The following is a 6,817-nucleotide window of genomic DNA, read 5'->3' on the forward strand; positions in this document are numbered from 1 at the left end:
TTACTTTTCCTGTGAGGATTATAGAATCAAAACAAAACATCAAAAATTTTGAGAATACATCAACTCACAAAAATCCAATGCTTTTCTAGTCAAACAGGATTTCCCTATGTGATTTGTATCAAGGATGGTCATTTGTCAAAATGTGACAACATGCCTTTGCCTTCATTACAATGGCAGGCAGTTAAAAATGTTTTTACCATAGCCAGTTTGCTTATTTTTCTATTTTAAAAAGGTATTATAGCAGACATGCAACCGAGAAAGCAGAGATAAAAAATCACCCACTATTCAAACACTATCACTGTTAATTTTGATGTATTTCCTGTGTTTTTTCTATGCATAATTTGTTTTTACAAAAACATAGCCTTAGTGGCTATTCACACTTTGAGTACTGGTTAATGCAGAAAGAAGATTAAACAATAGATTGGTTTTCAGTCATATTCTAAAGAAACAGAAGCCAAACAAACACTTGATCTGGTGGAAAGTCCAAGATTATGATCCTTGGCCCTCTGTTACGGCCAGCTAGAGTATCTGATGATGGTGAGAGGCCTCCAACTGTCTTAGTCCTGGATTTAAAAGGGCCTAATCAGAGTTAAAATGCTCCCCAGAGCCTAGCAATCATTGACAGTTTCCTCAGGTAACCAGCGCTGCAAAGACAGGGAGAGTGTTGCAAAGGTGAGGTGTCAGAGACCAAGTGAAATCTGAGGTTTAGCCAAGGGGACCCAGGCACACCGTTCGGCCTTGTGTTCACCATAAAGAGCACACTGGCTACAGGTTGGCCCCTCTCTGGGCAACAGAGTGCCTAACTTAAAGGAGCTTACCAGGATGTCAAGGGCCAGCAGCTCTGGTTTTACAAAATGGAGTCACCACAGAGAAGAGGTGTCTGAGTTACACCACGTCCACCAAGTACCAGCTATACGATCTCGGACAAATTTACTTGCCCTCTCTTAGCCTTAGTTTCCCCATATGTAAAATGGAAGTGATAAATTCCTGACTGCTGGGATTGTAGTAAGGAAGGCATTAAATGGCTTGCCAATGAGGTGTTCAGCACAATGCCCGCCCGACACGTAAAACATGTTGGGGTTGGTTGTAAGACCCACAACCTCTCTCCCCACCCTTCCTCCGCCCCGCCACCAGCTGCCCAGCTGCAGCCGCTTCCGGGAACCAGCTCACTTCGGTATCCCTCGGCCGAACGCGGATCCCTCCGCGTTGCGTCACTTCCGGGAGACTCTGGCCGCGGCTATTCGATATTTCCGATGCAACTGTCATGGCTGCCATCAGTGAGGGCCCGAAATGGAGATCGGGTTAAGGGTTGCCCAGGGGCACTTAGAGCCTTCGGCTTCAAAGAGGCCTCTCAAAGGACAAAAGATGAGATTTTCTGGCGGCAGGGTGCCCCCCACAATCCTAGGAACTGTGTCGTCGCGCTTCCCGTTAACTTGCCGCTAAGTTTTTCTAGAAAACTCGTCCTTCTTGGCAAGGTGGGGCCTCACTTCTGACCCAGCCCTTCTTTGTGTACCAAGTTTTTGTTTCCGTCACTTCCCGCGGCCCAGGAGCTCGGCGGGCCATACTGTGGTAGCCTGGGAGGAAGGGGCGGGCCGGATGCTGGAACTTAGAGAGGTGGGGCTCGTCGAGGAGTCACGGGCGGCCGAGGCTGGAGTCTTCTAAATGCAACTTTGAGTTACCCCACCCTTTGGTGCCTGGTCTCTCTTAACTCTAGGTGCTCGCTCACCGTGGAGGCGATCAGAGCTGATATAAGGCTCTTCCCTGCTGACCCAACCACCCTCAACCACAGCCTGCCCTGCTCCAGATAGACTTTGATCCTAGAGAATATCTAGGATGAGCATAGTGCAGTATGTTATTGTTTTGTTTTTTTTTTAAGTCTCAAACATAAGCAAACTATTATTAAAAATTTTAGAATTAATAGGCAGAGTTCGCATATTGGGTCATGTGATCGTTTTAAGGTTTAAATTTAGATAACATGTTAGCAAAAGCATTAGAAAAAAAACCAGTATGAGAAAATAGACTAATCTTTAGAATATTTTAACTTTGCTGCTGCGCGGTGGTAACATGAAGACACCTCATAATAAGGCTTTCATTACCAGAAGCTTCTGAAAATAAAATTCTGGATATATTAATGTGAATTTTCCTCTCTGCAGGGTGTCCTGTAGGTTTTGTCATGGAGTGAAACAGAAACAAATGTGAGTTAATCATTAAACATTTCCTAGTGGTTAAAATTACTTTTTAAGCGCTTAACTGTGTGTTTTATAGATTGAAGATTTCAACTGAAATTTTGATTTAACTGAAATATTTAATATGTGATGAGTTGATATTAAAAGACAGAAGATTACTATTTTTATAGAAACAATGTAGAAGCTAATATTTAAAGCAGGTTTACTCCACATACTGTTTTATAATTTAGATTTTCACGGAAACTCTCAAAATTAGAAGAGCTGACCTAGTAAGGAAGGCTTAAACCTCTAAAACTTGTGGTTTTAACCAGGCTTAATATACGTAGTTATAATAGTTTTTAAAAAAAAAATTATCAAGTTCCTCAGGTGATTCTGATATAGTATTTTAAATAAAGCAAAAAGAAATGATCTGTTTATACATTAAATATTTTGTTCCCTGTTTATGTATTGAGATTGTGCTTATAAATGCATTCACACATATTGAAGTACGTAATTTGATCATCATGCCAGCCTGGAATCTTGCTTTTTGTTTGGTTTCTTGCAGGTAGGTCTGCTGGGTTCTTGGCACAGTACCTGGACAAAACATTGTTAAGGTGGAAATTTTCATTGTATTTATCACCTGAAACATTTGACCAGTTTATTTAGTTTTCTAGTGCTTTAGACAAACAACTATATGTGGGCTTGACTTAGTGTATAATAAATGTAAAGTCTGATCTCAAATAGTTGACATTTATGGAGTACTTAACATATGCCAATCTTTGTGACAATTGCCAGACATATCTTATTTAATGCTTACAACAGTACTGTGAGTTATGTTTGTTAAATCCCTGTTTTAATAGATGGAGAAACTGAGGCAAGGACGGATTAAGTTCCTTGCTTATGGTTACAAAACTAGAGCCATCTTCTTACCTACTTATTTTGTATGACACCCCTTTTCCTCCATATAACTGTACACTGGTAGTAGAGTGAATGACTATAGAATAAACTGACCTGGACTCTATTCTACCTCTCCAGCTTTGTGAATTAGGGCAAGTCACGTGACCACTCTGAATTTCATTTTCCCCACCTATAATAAATGAAAACTTTCAACTGTTATGTTTTATTGAACCTTGAATCATCAAAAATCCTTAAGGCTGGGTGTGGTGCCTCATGCCTGTAATCCCACCACATTGGGAGGCCCAGATGGGAGGATTGCTTGAGGCCAGGAGTTTGAGACCAGCCTGGTCAGTCAGCATAGCAATATCTCATCTCTACTCAAAAAAAAAAAAAAAATGGTGCCTTTACCGTTGAACCTGGGATTTTCTTCCAAGCCCCTTGTGTTCATTCTGTGTTTTGAAGTTTTGATGCACATATAGGCAGTGCCAACTCCATCTCCATTGCTGTCTAGTCTGATCCCATTGTAAGATGTGACTGATTTTAGAGATGTCAAAATGTAAAATAATGTGCATCTTGGAATTGATGAGCTCTTTTTCAACCCTAACTCTGTAACATCTGTGACTTTTTAACATGTTATTGCAGGATTAAGTATTTTTGAATGTAAATGATTCAAGATAAAACATAGATTTCATTTGATCACATCTGCAAAATAAATTTTTAAAAAATTTAATCTTCATGATAATGGAAAAGTAGGAACCAAGTTTGTCTTTATCACCTGTGAATCCCCCATACTGAGAACATGCTTGGCACATAGTGAGTGCTCAGTAAACATTTACTCAATGAAGTAAACAAGACTTCATTTCTTTTTACTTTGTTTGAGACAGAATCTCACTCTGTTGCTCAGGCTGGAGTGCAGTGACGTAATCTTGGCTTACTGCAACCTCTACCTCCAAGGCTCAAGGGATCCTCCCACTTCAGCCTCCCAAGTAGCTAGGACTGCAGGCACACACCACCACACTGGTTAATTTTTAAATTTTTTTGTAGAGACAGGGTCTTACCATTTTTCCCAGGCTGGTGTTGAACTTCTGGGCTCAAGCGATCTGCCTACCTCAGTCTCCCAAAGTTCTAGGGTTACAGGCATGAGCCACAGTGCCCCGCCACGTCTTCATTTCACGTTACAAATACAACATTAAAAAATTGTATTTGGCTTGAATTAGACATAAAATACACAGTCATGCATTGCTTAATGACAGATACATTCTGAGAAATGTGTTGAGCGATTTTGTTATGCATGTACTTACATAAATCTACATGGTACAGCCTACTACATACCTGTATGGTATGGCCTATTGCTCCTAGGTTACAAACCTGTATAGCACAAGACTGTACTGGATACCATAGACGTTGTAACACAATGGTATTTGCGTGTGTAAACATGTCTAGACATAGAAAGGGTACAGTAAAAATATTATAACTTTATGGGACCATCAGTGAAATGTCATGCAGCACATGACTGCAATAGTATTAATAGTGCAAAAATATGTTGCACTGAAATTTTTTGCGTTCACAAGTTCACTGTTACAAACCGTCTTTCTTTCCAAATATCTTTTCTTCTGCTCGTTATTGTTGGTTGTCATCAAGTATGGGGTATATTTTGTTCGTTGAAGAGGTATAGTAAAAATTGAAGTGTTGGCATATAGACTTTCCAACAAGGAATCTAACTGATTTATTTTTAGACTGGCCAGAGTATAGGAACATTATTTAATTTTTAGCAATCTTCATTGTAAGAAAAGTTCAAAAAATGTTGATAGCTTATTTAATTTTTGTGAGTATTCTGGAGGTGATTAGGCATACTGTCTTTCCCAAATATTATTCCAAATAATGTTGAATATTTCTGAGTTATGAATAATAAACTACAATTGGAAGATGTATTGAAATTATGTCAATGGGCAGAAAAGTGTTCAAGTTTTGGGGTGGGCAAGTGTGAGAATAATGTAACAGAAGAAATTATTCCAACCATAATTATGGATGTCTGATAGTCTATACTTTCAGTTAGAACCAGGAAGGTGGCACAGGAATAATTATAGAGTTGTAGACTGTTTTCTGTAGATAATCAGCTGAGTATTGTGCTGTGGCCAGAAAAGCCAGTGTGTGACGTATCATCAGGAATGGATTTGGGAAAATTAACAAAAAAAATTTTTACCCTCAAATACCACAGTGTTTTAACTAAACATGAGATACAGAAAATTATTTTATATTAATAATCCAAATGTTCAAAATCATTTCAATTGTTAAATGTGATTATGGCTATAATTTTACTTACATAATTCTGTAAAGAATATATGCCTGTATATTCAATTTTTAAAGACCAAATACAGGAGTAAAGTCATTTACATAATTACAAAAATTCCCGCCACTAAAATAAAACTCTGTACCACGTGATAGCACTTCATTACTGAGGGAACATTAACCATGAATATCTTGGAATTTTCACTATGAATTTCCTTTTCTCAGAGCCCTTTTTTACAGAAAACACAGTTTTTATTCTTTAGTTATGCTTGTGCAGTAATGAGGAAGGAATAGTATTCACTTCTGTTAGTACTTACTTCCTTGCACAGACTTTGTAATGTATACTTTACTGAGTTCCCCAAACCCAAAGGAGAATAAAGCCAAGGGCCTACAATAAATTATTTTATTAGTCCAAAAAAGTAATTCATTTTATGAAGTTTTCACAGAAGTTTATGCTTATTAATCAAAGACCTTCAAGTTTGAAGAACTGAAGGAGAAGTGATATCACCACATTTGGAGCAAATAGTTTCTTTCAATAATTTTTTAAGTACCTAAGGATTGCTTTGTATTACCCTGAAAATTGTTTTCCTTTAAAATTTTTACTATTTCCACACCGTTTTTCTCCATCTTTCTGTTTTCCTGTAAATGAGTAACAGTAAACCCCCCACCCCAACAAAATGTGAATTCACCTAGGCTAAAATCGTAAGATATATTCACTTTGTTTTCCCTACTTTTTCTGCATCTTCAAGAATTTATATCAAATAAGGATGAATTTGAAAATTTGACATTTGGAGATAATCTGTGACTCAAAAGAATAAAACAGAAAGACATGGGACACTTGAAAGGAGGACCAGAAACAAAATTTTAAAACCCTCTCATTACTTACCTACAGCAAAGATGAATTTATAAGCATCTCATTTAAACTCTAGGGTAAGGCCGGGCGCGGCGGCTCAAGCCTGTAATCCCAGCACTTTGGGAGGCCGAGACGGGCGGATCACGAGGTCAGGAGATCGAGACCATCCTGGCTAACACGGTGAAACCCCGTCTCTACTAAAAAAAAATACAAAAAAATTAGCCGGGCGAGATGGCGGGTGCCTGTAGTCCCAGCTACTTGGGAGGCTGAGGCGAGAGAATGGCGTAAACCCGGGAGGCGGAGCTTGCAGTGAGCTGAGATCCGGCCACTGCACTCCAGCCTGGGCGACAGAGCGAGACTCCGACTCAAAAAAAAAAAAAAAAAAAAAAAAAACAAAAAAATAAACTCTAGGGTAAGTAAATTTTTAAAAAGTTTAAAAATTTTAACTTTTAAACAAGGAATACAACTGGATTTTGCTAATTTAAGACATCATTGTTTTTCATTTAGTGTACTGGGTAAAGGATTTTCCAAGTTAACTAACAAATTTATTTTCCAAATCCTGAGTTTTTCCTTTTAGATGTCAGCCATGACTTCTCATTGGGAGTATTTAAAA

At 38.4% G+C, this 6,817-nt stretch overlaps 1 long non-coding RNA gene across 2 annotated transcripts; it reads left to right on the forward strand.

The window, feature by feature from the left end:
* The first annotated feature begins 1,088 nt into the window (after nucleotides 1–1,088).
* On the forward strand, nucleotides 1,089–6,276 carry LOC117069427. 2 transcript variants are annotated; one of them, XR_004431546.1, is made up of 3 exons: nucleotides 1,089–1,475; nucleotides 2,154–2,195; nucleotides 2,731–3,185. It is a non-coding gene; the product is annotated as an uncharacterized LOC117069427 (long non-coding RNA). The 2 variants fall into 2 exon arrangements; XR_004431543.1 differs by lacking the exon at nucleotides 2,731–3,185 and adding an exon at nucleotides 6,101–6,276 and having other exon boundaries at nucleotides 1,090–1,475.
* Nucleotides 6,277–6,817: the final 541 nt, after the last annotated feature.

This window comes from Trachypithecus francoisi, unplaced genomic scaffold, assembly GCF_009764315.1.
Source record: "Trachypithecus francoisi isolate TF-2019V2 unplaced genomic scaffold, Tfra_2.0 Contig01579, whole genome shotgun sequence".
Classification (NCBI taxonomy): Eukaryota; Metazoa; Chordata; class Mammalia; order Primates; family Cercopithecidae; genus Trachypithecus; species Trachypithecus francoisi.